Consider the following 12957-nt stretch of genomic DNA (forward strand, 5'->3'; position numbering starts at 1 on the left):
CCCTTCAAATCATGAGGCTGAACTCAGTCAACAATAGCCTGAACTTTTTTCGAATCCATATGGAAACCCTCACATGTAATAATCAAACCCAGAAAAGATAATTCTTGTGCAAAGAATGAACATTTCTCTAATTTTGCTTAAAGACGGTTCTCCCTAAGCCTCAAAAGAACAGTTCACAGATGGTATGCATGGATTTTACTATCAGGATAGTACACCAAAATGTCGTCAAGGTAAATGACCACAAAATGACCAAACAGATCGGAAAATACAACATTAACAAAATTTTGAAAAATAGCTGGAGCATTTGTCAGTCCGATGGGCATTACCAGGTTTTCAAATAGACCCTCAGATGTGAGAAATGCCGTCTTCCACTCGTCCCCTTCACGGACTCTTATCAAATTATAGGCCCCCCGAAGATCAAGTTTGGAAAACCATTTGGCGCCAGATAGTTGGTTACAAAGATCAGGAATGAGTGGAAGTGGATACGTTATTCTCACGGTGATCTTGTCGAGTTCCCGAAATTCAAGGCATGGCCGCAAACCACCATCTTTTTCTTAACAAAAAAAACCTGCAGCAACAGGCGAGACGGAAGGGCGAATATGCCCCTTACGGAGACTCTCGGCAATATAATCTTTCATGTCTTGGCGCTCGGGCCCAGATAAGTTAAACAACCGAGCCTTAGGTAATTTTGCCCCAGGTACTAAATCAATGGCACAATCAAAAGATCTATGTGCTGGTAAATCCCCAGCCTCGCTTTCGGAAAACATGTCTTCAAAGTCCTTTAGGTACTCCGGAATACCCTCCAGACTGACAGATTATGCAGATACAGACTTTAAAGGAGTGGGTAATGGCACAGAATTACAACACAGATTGGTACAGTTGGCACCCCACTGGGCAATCTCCTCAGTTACCCAATCAATAATAGAGTTATGGCGTTACAACCAAGGCATACCCAAAACCAGACCCGCAGGCAAATTATTCAAAACAAAACAACTAATGTTTTCCACATGGACAGGGCCCTCTCTAAGTGGGTAAACCTCAGAACAAATTCCCTCTCTGGTGAGAGGGGATAAGTCAGTGGCCACCACTTTGACTGGAGACTCGAGCCTAACTGTCCTTATCTTATAAAGAGCCACCAAACGAGAGTCTATTAAATTGATGGTAGAACCACAATCAACAAAAGCAGTAGTCAAGAATGGTCCACCAACGACCCCTAACTCCACCTGGAGAAGAATTTTAGCAAATGAGGAAAATTGTACCTGAGGGTCTGGGCAACCGTCTCGACCGTTACCCAGACCAGTGATTTTCAACCTTTTTTGAGCCACGGCACACTTTTTATACTTAAAAAATCCCGGGGCACACCACCAACCAAAATGGCACAAAATGACACTAAAACAGTACATATTCTACATATAGTTAATAATTTAGATTCGAAATGTATTTATACTCACTCAGTGTGAAACCTGGGCCTGTTTCGATAAACACAAAAGGGATATCCTGGCAGGAATGGTGGAAAGACACACACGAAGCTCTTCCTCAACAGTTCTCAGTCTCTCCCTGTTTTTAGTTTTTATCGCAGTCAAGCTTGAGAAGCCCAGCTCACATAGATATGTGGTCGAAAATGGGAGCAATGTCAAAATAGCTTTGTTGGCCAGAATGGGGAACTCCTTGGCAACAGATAACCAAAAACTGTCCAAAGCAAGATCAGCAAACTTTAGCTTTAAACCGCGATCTTGCTTCAGTTCAATGAGTTCCTCTTGCTCCTTTAAAGTCATGTCCTTTCCAGCAACGGATAATGAGCTGTATGGGTCCCTATCCCAGTCAAGGCATTCTGTGAAGGTTGAAGAGAAATAAAACGATATCTTCTCCTCAGAAGTTTTCAAATGTCTGCCAATCACCTCGCACATTGCAGCAGTGTTGTCATCATAGTTAATAGAAGAGAACAAAGGAAGCTTTCTCAAATATATAAAAGCGATAAATTTGTTAGTTACAAAAAACACTCATACAAAAAAGACCAATAAAATAGACATGATACAAAAACACATGAACACGTTATCTGTAAATACCCGTGTACAGAACACAAGAGTGTAAAGAAAGACAACAGGATTAATAGAGGAGCGTACCACATAAACCATTAGCTGTACATGTTCATAATGTGGACCGTAACTAAGGTGCTACCAAGCCAAAATCTCCATGTGTAACTATGAGTAAGATACTATGTCTATCACCCTCTATGTGTCCTATACCATATGGACACGAGTGGTGAAAGAGCTATAGACCATGCGTTATGTGCACCCTAAGGTCCTAGACACAAAAACCTTATGGACCCTGGAAACGCTAGTGGTCCTGAAAAAAATGGTTATCATATTGAGCACATGGAAGGCTGGTCTCACCTGGTATGCGGACGCTCCAGCACGCACCCCGACGCACGTTTCGCTACTTGTAAGTACTTGCTTTATCAAGGGGAATAGTGTGGATTGGGAATGGTTTTCAGGACCTTATATCGTCCTGACAACGGTCATGTGACCATCATGTGATGGTAACCACCCCCCGGCCGTGTTGGGCGGCGCACGCCCACATCACTGCAGTCATCTCCCCGCCCCCGCCCGGACCTGCCCAGCCACACATAGGAGCAGGCACCGATAGGTCCCGATCTCATGCGCAGATGGGCGCCGCCGGACGAGAGCGGGTGACCGACCCCAGTAACACTGTTAGTGCGCACCACGGCCAGGGTGTATATAAGATGACCATATACTAGATAAAAACTAAAAAATACATGTGTGAAACATAAATAAACGATGGAGGTTCTCCCATATAGCAGGGGGTCCAAACTTTTGCAAAAATTCTCCCAATATATTGGTATTGTCCAATCTTGTGTTCCAAGTAACCATATAGATCTTTTGCTGCTTGTAGCATATGCGGGACTAAATCATATTGCAGTATTCACTGCTCACTATGGAAGACACCTGCATCATGTGGAACTAAAAAATGTATCCATATGTGGCACATGAGTATACGATGGAGGCTCTCCCATGCAACAGGGGGTCCAGACTTTTGCAATTGTTCTCCAAATATGATGGTATTGTCCAATCTTATGTTCTCAAGTGACCATATAGATCTTTTGCTGCTTGTAGCATATGCGGAACTTAATCATATTGCAATATTCACTGCTCACTATGGAAAAACCTGCATCATGTGAAACAACAACAAATAAAAAAAAAAAAGTGTGATTAAAACCAGACACAAAAACACATACAAATAAAATACAGGATGGTAAAGGGGAAAAACAATAATATATTGAATGGGGAGATAATTCTACAAAAATGCAGCAAAATTCAGGGATTCATTTAGCCCAGCCGGTTTCATAGTTCCCAATGTTACAATCCATCGCAATTCACGTTGCGCTAACAGCTTTTTAACATCCCCCCCTCTAATGCCAGTGTGTATGACATCTATACCTCTTACAAAAAAATATTTTGGATTGCAATTATGTACCATACGGAAGTGCCTCGGTATTGTTTTGAGGGATGACACATCTTCTACTGTTGCCGCAGCCTCAATGTCACGCACGTGCTCTCTAATGCGTACTCTTAACTCCCTAGATGTTAACCCGATATATATAAGAGGGCAACCACAAGTAGCGTAGTAAATTACATTCTGTGTACTACACGAGATATACTCCCCTATTTTGTACTCTTTATGATCCACTGACGCAAAAGATGACGTTTGGCATGTATTACTACATGCCAGACAGTGACCACATTTGAAAAATCCTTTTCTGGGTTGTGTGTTGCCAAAATACTTTTTAGTTGGGGCCACATAGTGGCTCCTAACCAATAGGTCTCCAAGATTTTTTGCACGTCGGGAAGTCATAAGAGGTCTGTCTGACAGAAAGGGTCTCAGGGAGGATTCCGCACCAAGCACAGGCCAATATCTAGTCAATATGTCTCTCATGCTGTCCCACTCATGGTTATATGTCGAAATAAATCGTATGTTGTCATCCTTTTTCTTATGCTTTTTTTGATACAACAAAGAGGTGCGGGACACTGACTTGGCCTTATTATACCCGTGCTTAATGCACCTCCGACTATAACCTCGCTGTTGAAACCGTTCTCTCAAGTCTGAAGCCTGCATTTCGAATCTCTGGTCTGTCGAGCAGATCCGCCGCATCCTCAGGAACTGTCCAACCGGGACGGCCCTTACTGTAGACTGGTTGTGCGCAGTCGTGGCGTGAATCAGTGAGTTGACAGACGTTTCTTTACGAAAGACATCAGTCTGGATGGTGGATGTGTGGTCCACCTCCAGGCTAATGTCCAGAAAGTCAATTTTGGTCCTGTTATATTTGTATGTCAACTTGATGTTATAATCATTTCTATTCAGATCCGCCATGAACTCCTCCAGCTGCTGCACTGTCCCCCGCCAAAACATCAAGACGTCATCAATATAGCGTAACCAGCACAGCACATGGTCCGCGGCCCCCGACCCGGCGTCACCGAAAACCAACCTCTCCCAGAAACCCAAAAAGAGGTTAGCGTACGCCGGGGCACAGGCCGCGCCCATGGCTGCGCCGCGCTTTTGTTGATAAAACTGATCTTTAAAGGTGAAGAAGTTGTGCGTGAGGACAAAGTGCAGCAGCTCAAGAATGAGCTCACACAGGGGGCCGTCCAAGTTGGAGGTCCCGAGGAAGAAGCGGACCGCCCGAATACCATCATCATGGTTGATGCAGGTATACAAGGTTTCTACATCAGCTGTTACTAGAATGATATCATGACCCACAAAGGCACCGTCAACCCTCGTGAGGACATCCGTCGTGTCCTTGACATAAGAAGGTAAGGTCTCTACAATTGTTTTTAAATAATAATCAACAAATTTACAAATGGGGTCACAAAGACCACCTATTCCTGACACGATCGGACGTCCCGGAGGATTGACGGCGTCCTTGTGCACCTTTGGGAGTAAGTAAAAGGTAGGTATCTTTGGGAATTTGACACTGAGGCCCTCAAAAACTTTTTTGTCAATGACCCCCGAATCCAAAGTTCTCAGTAAGATTTTTTGGAGTCGTGCAGAGAAGGACACCACTGGGTTATATCCTATTTTTGTATACACATCATTATTACGTAACTGTCGATAGGCCTCCCGTTCATATTTGGCCACTGGCCAGATCACAATATTCCCTCCCTTGTCAGCCGCTTTAAATACAACATCATCCATGGATTGTAACTGGCAGATGCTATCTCTCTCTGCATGGGTCAAATTGTCGTACCGGCGGTAAGTAGACAGTTTCTTCAAATCATTGCTCACTAATTTAGTGAAAACATCTACCGCCGGGCAGAGTGACAAGGGAGGGAAACTTGTAGATCTGGGAAGAATATCTCTGGGGAACCTACCTTCCGTAGTTGGAATCTGTTCCTCCAATAATTCCTCCAAAATTCTTATGGTGTCTCTCTCTGCAGCACTCCAACCTTCCAGGTCATTACCACCTTTGCTGTGCAATTTTTTTAGAATAAGCTTCCGCGAAAATAATTGAAGATCTTTCAAAGCTGTAAAATAATCATATTTATTAGTGGGAGAGAATGAGAGGCCCCTACTCAACACCCGCAACTGTGTATGGGTCAATTGGTGGTCGGACAGATTAATTACCTGCAGACCCCCCTGAGACCCCTTCTCAGACTGTTTTGCCTCATTTCTTTTTTTGGTATTCTGCCGAGTATTAGCCTTGTGAAAAGAATCACTTGTGGAGGCCTTGTCATTTTCTACCTCCATACGATTTTTCTTTGTCTGTTGCATCTCTCCCCTATAAGATCGAGTGGAAGCCGACCTTGAGCGTGATTGGGATTCATTCCTATAATAGGAACGGGATCGTTCATTGGGATTCCTCCACTTATACATCTTATTTTGTTGTTTGTCTAGGACATCACGTTGGAATTTTTTCGCCTTAGTTTGCTGGATATCCTCTGCCCATTTTTGTGCTTCCTCTTGTATTTCAGAATTCAATTTTTTTAGAGCTTCCAATGACATCTCTTTTTTAATTGAGTTCTGTAATTCATCCATTTCTTTTTCTATATTGGACAGGGATTCAGTATTCATTTCTTTCAGTATCTCCATGAAACCGGCAGAACAGTTATTAGCATGTTTTTCCCATTTTTCACGTATTTCTAAATTTTCTACTGGGAATGAGGGAAATATTTGAACTCTTAGTCCCCTAGGAATTAGTTCCCTTTGTAAATATTTATCCAGAAAAGCGTGATTCCACCAAATTTTGGTTCTTTTTCTTGTGAGATCTTTAAATTTAGTGATCATCTCACTTAACCCCTTATCCTTCCCCTCACCACCTGTGCTGCTGGTGTCCTTAATTACGTCGTTCAATTGTGTGAGCCATGCTCCATCGCGGGCTCTAAAGTCCATATTAGTATACCTGGAATTGACTGTGAAAAACACAGAAAACAATATAATTAACCAATTTTCCAGAAACATCATTGTGACCCCCATATGTCACAAAAAATGTCGCTTTTATATATTTGAGAAAGCTTCCTTTGTTCTCTTCTATTAACTATGATCTATAAGGAGGATGTTTATGGTTTTTTGTGACATATGGGGGTCACAATGATGTTTCTGGAAAATTGGTTAATTAGTGTTGTCATCATGCAGTTTCTCGGTGAGCGGGAACATCTGAAGGTTGCCACCCTGCACATGTTGCTGCCAGAGCTGCTACTTTAAACGGAATCCGATCATTTTATCAGTGCTTGTAAGCAGGTTTTCATTTCGGCCTTGCATCCGTGTGTTTAGTTCATTCAGATATTGAAATATATCAGCCAGGTATGCCAGCTTTGCACACCACTCATCACTTGCAAGCAGCTTTGAATAATCGGACCTCTCGTTTGTCAGAAATATTTTAAGTTCCTCTCGCAACTCATACACACGGGCCAGCACTTTGCCGCGTGACAGCCACCTGACCTCCGTGTGGAGCAATAAGATTTTATGTTCCGCTCCCATTTCTGTACACAAAGACGCAAATAAGCGACATCTCAAAGGTCGCGTCTTCAAAAAGTTCTCTATGCTCACAACATCATCCAACACGGGAGCTAGATCTGCTGGTAAGGTCTTTGCAACGAGGGCCTCACGATGCAAGAAACAGTGGGTAACAAGAACATCTGGGTTTCTTTCTTTAACCCTACTTACAAAGCCTTTGATGCACCCGACCATGGCTGCGGCTCCATCAGTGCAGACACCTGTGCAGTTTTCCCGTGTAAGCCCACTTTTATCAGGATATTCCGATGTGACCTGGAATATTACCTCTCCTGATGATTTTTCTGGCAGTGCCTTGCAAAATAGGAAGTTTTCTCTAATGGCTTCTCCATCCACAAAACGCACATTGGCCAACAGCTGACAATCTCCACTGATATCCGTCGACTCATCAAGTTGCAAGGCAAATTTCTTACTGATCCGCACCTTTTCCAAAACAACTGTTTCAATGTCCGCAGACATGTCATCAATCCGTCTGGCAATTGTGTTATCAGAGAGAGGCACTTTAGCTATCTCTTTGGCTGCGTCAGGGCCAAGCATCTCATTTACAATAGCTTTACAAGCTGGCAGTATTAATGTTTCTGCCACAGTGTGGGACTTTTTTGATTTAGCTATGAGTTCAGCAACAATGTAGCTAGCTTTGAGGGCTCTCTCCTTTACCTTTGTGCTTTTTCTCAAAAAAGTTGCCCCTTTCTCATTGTTTGTACGTAAGCGTACAAAATACTCCATCGGCTTGTTTTGAACGGAAGGGTGTTTCGTTTGGAGATGGCGTTTAAGATTGCTTGGCACAATGGCGCTATTGGATAGCTTCTCACCACACACCAAGCACAGTGGTGTTGGTGCTGTCGCATCCCCAGTGAAAGTAAATCCAAATGAAAGATAGCTTTCACTGTATTGCCTTGAGCTCACCGTCTTGTCTTTTTTCTTTTGTCGACCTCTCATACTAGGGCCTTCATCTGGGTTAGAATTGTGTCCAGGGTCCAGTTCGGCATTTGCCTTTTCCATTCTCAAATACTTCTCCATCACTGCTGAGATAGTGTGCACAGCCACACACTAAAATAGAAGAGTATTACATTATCTGCCACACTTAAAGGACCTCTGCCAGGTACTAAAAGTACCAGCTCATATGCTGAGTATTCTGCCAACAGTTCATATACTCAGGCAAAAGCTCATATAGTCAGCAACAGCTGATTAACTGTTAATGAGCTGTTGCTGACTTAATGATTATACACAGCATTATTGACGGGCATTACCTTGGCGGCTGGCAAATGCGAGAGTCTCTCCGCTCTCAGGATGACGCGCCGGCCTCGGTGACGTCAGTAAGTCGCGCGAGTGTTCAAAGCTCGCGCATGTGTTATTCCGTTACTGCGCATCGCTGCGCATTGCCAGGGAACAAAACAAAGGGGGCACCATAGTTTGGGGAACTTTCCCCGCAGCACACCCGACCATGTGTCGCGGCACACTTGTGTGCCGCGGAACACTGGTTGAAAATCACTGACCCAGACCTAAACATTTCCCGACATCTTTGATGAGAAGGGGCAAGAGAGCAGTCTTTTCTCCAGTGTTCCTGGGTTCCACAATAGAAACAGCTGATTTATCTCTGCGGCATCTCCTCTCTTTCTCCTTGACCGAAATGGCTCCCACCTCCATGGATTCACTAGCCAAAGAAGTTTCCTGTTGGTGGGGGTACAAAGGTGCTTCCACCCCTCTGGCACGGAGTCTACGGTCCATACGGACAGCCTGTGTCATGGCATCCTCCAGAGAATCCGGAGGAGGGTGCAATGCAAGTGCATCCTTTAAACCTTCAGAAAGACCTCTGTGGAACAACCCACTTAAAGCGGCCTTGTTCGAGGACACCTCAGCTGCCCAGCATCTGAACTCCGAACAGAACCACTCAGCTGAGTGATTCTCCTGAGTCAAACTCATCACCATATCATCAGCCAGACGCACACAATCAAGCTCATCATAAATGTGACCAAGGGCCTCAAAAACAGATCCACAGACATGCGTTCCGGTGCAGTGGGCGATAGCGAGAAAGCCCAAGCCTGTGGAGCCCCCCGTAATAAAGAAATAACCCCCACCCTCTGGCTTTCGTTCCCAGAGGCGTGCGGTCGCAGAGAGAAAAATAGTTTACACCCCTCTCTGAAAACCCTAAATAATTTTTTTGTCCCCAGAGAAAGTGTTGAGTAATTTAACAGGCGGTTCGGGAGAAACTAGTGAAACATCTGTACCACCCCTGTCATGGTTCCCAATGGCAAGGGAACGTAAGAAACATATAAATAACGAACGAGCTCTCGGGTGATGGAAACTCGAGTTGACCGTGAGCTAAATCTACCACACAACTAATAGTAGCCAGGGAGCATACCTACGGCTTCCTAGATGCCACGCGCCAGCCGGAGGACTAACTACGCCTGGTAGAGGAAGAAACAGACCTGGCTTACCTCTAGGGAAATACCCCAAAAGATGATAGCAGCCCCCCACATGTAATAACGGTGAATTAAGAGGAAAAGACATACACAGTATGAAAGTAGATTTAGCAAAGAGAGGTCCACTTACTAGATAGCAGAAGGATACAAAAGAGGACTTCACGGTCAACTGAAAACCCTTTCAAAAACCATCCTGAAATTACTTTAAGACTCCTGTGTCAACTCATGACACAGGAGTGGCAATTTCAGCCCGCAAGAGCTTCCAGCTACAGAGAATTACAAAAACTGCAAACTGGACAAAGATACAAAACAAAAGGACAAAGTCCACTTAGCTGATCAGCAGACTAGTAGCAGGAACATGCAACCGAAGGCTCTGGTTACAATGATGACCGGCAAGGAAATGACTGGAGAGCAAGGCTAAATAGGAAACTCCCAAACACTGATGGAAGCAGGTGAACAGAAGCAGCAAAGTGCAAACAAGTCACCAGTACCACCAGCAACAACCAGGGGAGCCCAAAAAGCGGATACACAACAGTACCCTCCCCTTAAGGAGGGGGCACCGAACCCTCACAAGAACCACCAGGGCGATCTGGATGAGCCCTATGAAAGGCACGAACCAAATCCGAGGCATGAACATCAGAGGCAGTTACCCAAGAATTATCTTCCTGACCATAGCCTTTCCATTTAACCAGATATTGAAGTCTCCGTCTGGAAATACGGGAGTCCAAGATCTTCTCTACGACGTACTCCAATTCACCCTCCACCAGCACAGGAGCAGGAGGTTCAGTAGAAGGAACCACCGGTACCTCATATCTCCGCAACAACAACCGATGGAACACATTATGGATAGCGAAAGATGCCGGGAGGTCCAAACGAAAGGAAACAGGGTTAAGAATCTCCAAAATCCTATAAGGACCGATGAACCGAGGCTTAAATTTGGTAGTGGAAACCCTCATAGGGACAAAACGGGAAGACAACCACACCAAGTCCCCAACGCGAAGGTGGGGACCAACACGACGACGACGGTTAGCAAACTGCTGAGTCCTCTCCTGGGACAATTCCAAATTATCCACCACTTGTCCCCAAATCCGATGCAACCGATCCACCACCGCATCCACTCCAGGACAATCCGAAGATTCAACCTGACCAGATGAAAAACGCGGATGAAACCCTGAATTGCAAAAGAAAGGAGAAACCAAAGTGGCAGAACTAGCCCGATTATTAAGAGCAAACTCCGCCAATGGCAGAAAGGCAACCCAATCATCCTGATCCACAGACACAAAACACCTCAAATAAGTCTCCAAAGTTTGATTAGTTCGCTCCGTCTGGCCATTGGTCTGAGGATGGAATGCAGACGAAAAGGACAAATCAATGCCCAACCTGGCACAGACTGCCCGCCAAAATCTAGACACGAACTGGGTACCCCTGTCAGAAGCGATGTTTTCCGGAATACCATGCAAGCGAACCACATTTTGAAAAAACAGAGGGACCAACTCAGATGAGGAAGGCAACTTAGGCAATGGCACCAAATGAACCATTTTAGAAAAACGGTCACACACCACCCAGATGACAGACATCTTCTGAGAAACAGGGAGATCCGAGATAAAGTCCATAGAGATGTGCGTCCAAGGCCTCTTAGGAACAGGCAAGGGCAACAACAACCCACTAGCCCTAGAACAACAAGGCTTGGCCCGAGCACACACATCGCAAGACTGCACAAAAACACGCACATCTCGAGACAGGGAAGGCCACCAGAAGGATCTAGCCACCAAATCTCTGGTGCCAAAAATTCCCGGATGACCTGCCAGAGTAGAAGAATGAACTTCCGAGATGACTCTAGTGGTCCAATCATCAGGAACAAACAGTCTACCAGACGGACAACGATCAGGTCTATCCGCCTGAAATTCTTGCAAAGCACGTCGCAGATCTGGAGAGACAGCAGACAAAACCACCCCATCCTTAAGGACACCAGCAGGTTCAGAATTCCCAGGAGAGTCAGGCTCAAAACTCCTAGAAAGAGCATCTGCCTTCACATTCCTAGAACCCGGTAAGTACGAGACCACAAAATTAAACCGGGAAAAGAACAACGACCAACGTGCCTGTCTAGGATTCAGGCGCCTGGCAGACTCCAAATAAATTAAATTCTTGTGATCAGTCAAAACTACCACCTGATGTCTGGCACCCTCAAGCCAATGACGCCACTCCTCAAATGCCCACTTCATGGCCAAAAGCTCCCGATTACCAACATCATAGTTTCGCTCGGCGGCCGAAAATTTTCGCGAAAAGAACGCACAAGGTCTCATCACTGAGCAGTCGGAACTTCTCTGCGACAAAACCGCCCCCGCTCCGATCTCGGAAGCATCGACCTCAACCTGAAAGGGAAGAGAAACATCAGGCTGGCGCAACACAGGGGCAGACAAAAAGCGGCGCTTAAGCTCCCGAAAGGCCTCCACAGCAGCAGGGGACCAATTGGCAACATCAGCACCCTTTTTAGTCAAATCCGTCAGAGGTTTAGCAACGCCAGAAAAACCAGCTATAAATCGACGATAAAAATTAGCAAAGCCCAAGAATTTCTGAAGACTCTTCAGAGAAGTAGGCTGCGTCCAGTCGTAAATAGCCCGAACCTTGACAGGGTCCATCTCAATAGAAGAAGGGGAAAAAATGTATCCCAAAAAGGAAATTTTTTGAACCCCAAAAACACACTTTGAACCCTTTACACACAAAGATTCTCCCGCAAAACCTGAAAAACCCTCCTGACCTGCTGAACATGAGACTCCCAGTCATCAGAAAAAATCAAAATATCATCCAAGTACACAATCATAAATTTATCCAAATATTCACGGAAAATATCATGCATTAAGGACTGAAAGACAGAAGGTGCATTAGAAAGGCCGAAAGGCATTACCAAATACTCAAAATGGCCCTCAGGCGTATTAAATGCGGTTTTCCACTCATCCCCCTGCTTAATTCGCACCAAATTATACACCCCACGAAGATCAATCTTAGAGAACCACTTAGCCCCCCTTATGCGAGCAAACAAATCAGTCAGCAAAGGCAACGGATACTGATATTTGACTGTAATTTTATTCAGGAGTCGATAATCAATACAAGGCCTCAGAGAGCCATCCTTTTTAGAGACAAAGAAAAAAACGGCTCCTAAAGGTGATGAAGAAGGACGAATATGTCCCTTTTCCAGGGACTCCTTAATATACTCGCGCATAGCAGCATGTTCAGGTACAGATAGGTTAAACAAACGACCCTTTGGAAATTTACTGCCAGGAATCAGATCTATGGCGCAATCACAATCCCTGTGAGGAGGGAGTGAACCAATTTTAGGCTCTTCAAAAATATCACGATAATCAGACAAAAATGCCGGAATCTCAGATGGAATAGATGACGAAATGGACACCAAAGGAGTGTCCCCATGAGCCCCCCGACATCCCCAGCTTAACACAGACATAGCTTTCCAGTCAAGGACTGGGTTATGAGACTGTAACCATGGTAATCC

General features: G+C 44.9%; 1 protein-coding gene and 1 long non-coding RNA gene across 3 annotated transcripts in view; one reads left to right on the plus strand and one right to left on the minus strand.

The window, feature by feature from the left end:
• FIRRM (FIGNL1 interacting regulator of recombination and mitosis) overlaps positions 1 to 12957 on the plus strand; it is a 983706-nt gene that overhangs the window by 887197 nt on the left and 83552 nt on the right. The window lies entirely within an intron of this gene.
• Positions 2111 to 5939, minus strand: LOC143787503 (uncharacterized). Its single transcript, XR_013218385.1, has 3 exons — positions 5641 to 5939; positions 5388 to 5540; positions 2111 to 3186 (listed from the first exon to the last, which is right to left on the minus strand). It is a non-coding gene; the product is annotated as an uncharacterized LOC143787503 (long non-coding RNA).

The sequence above is a fragment of the Ranitomeya variabilis genome, chromosome 8 (genome assembly GCF_051348905.1).
Source record: "Ranitomeya variabilis isolate aRanVar5 chromosome 8, aRanVar5.hap1, whole genome shotgun sequence".
NCBI lineage: Eukaryota > Metazoa > Chordata > Amphibia > Anura > Dendrobatidae > Ranitomeya > Ranitomeya variabilis.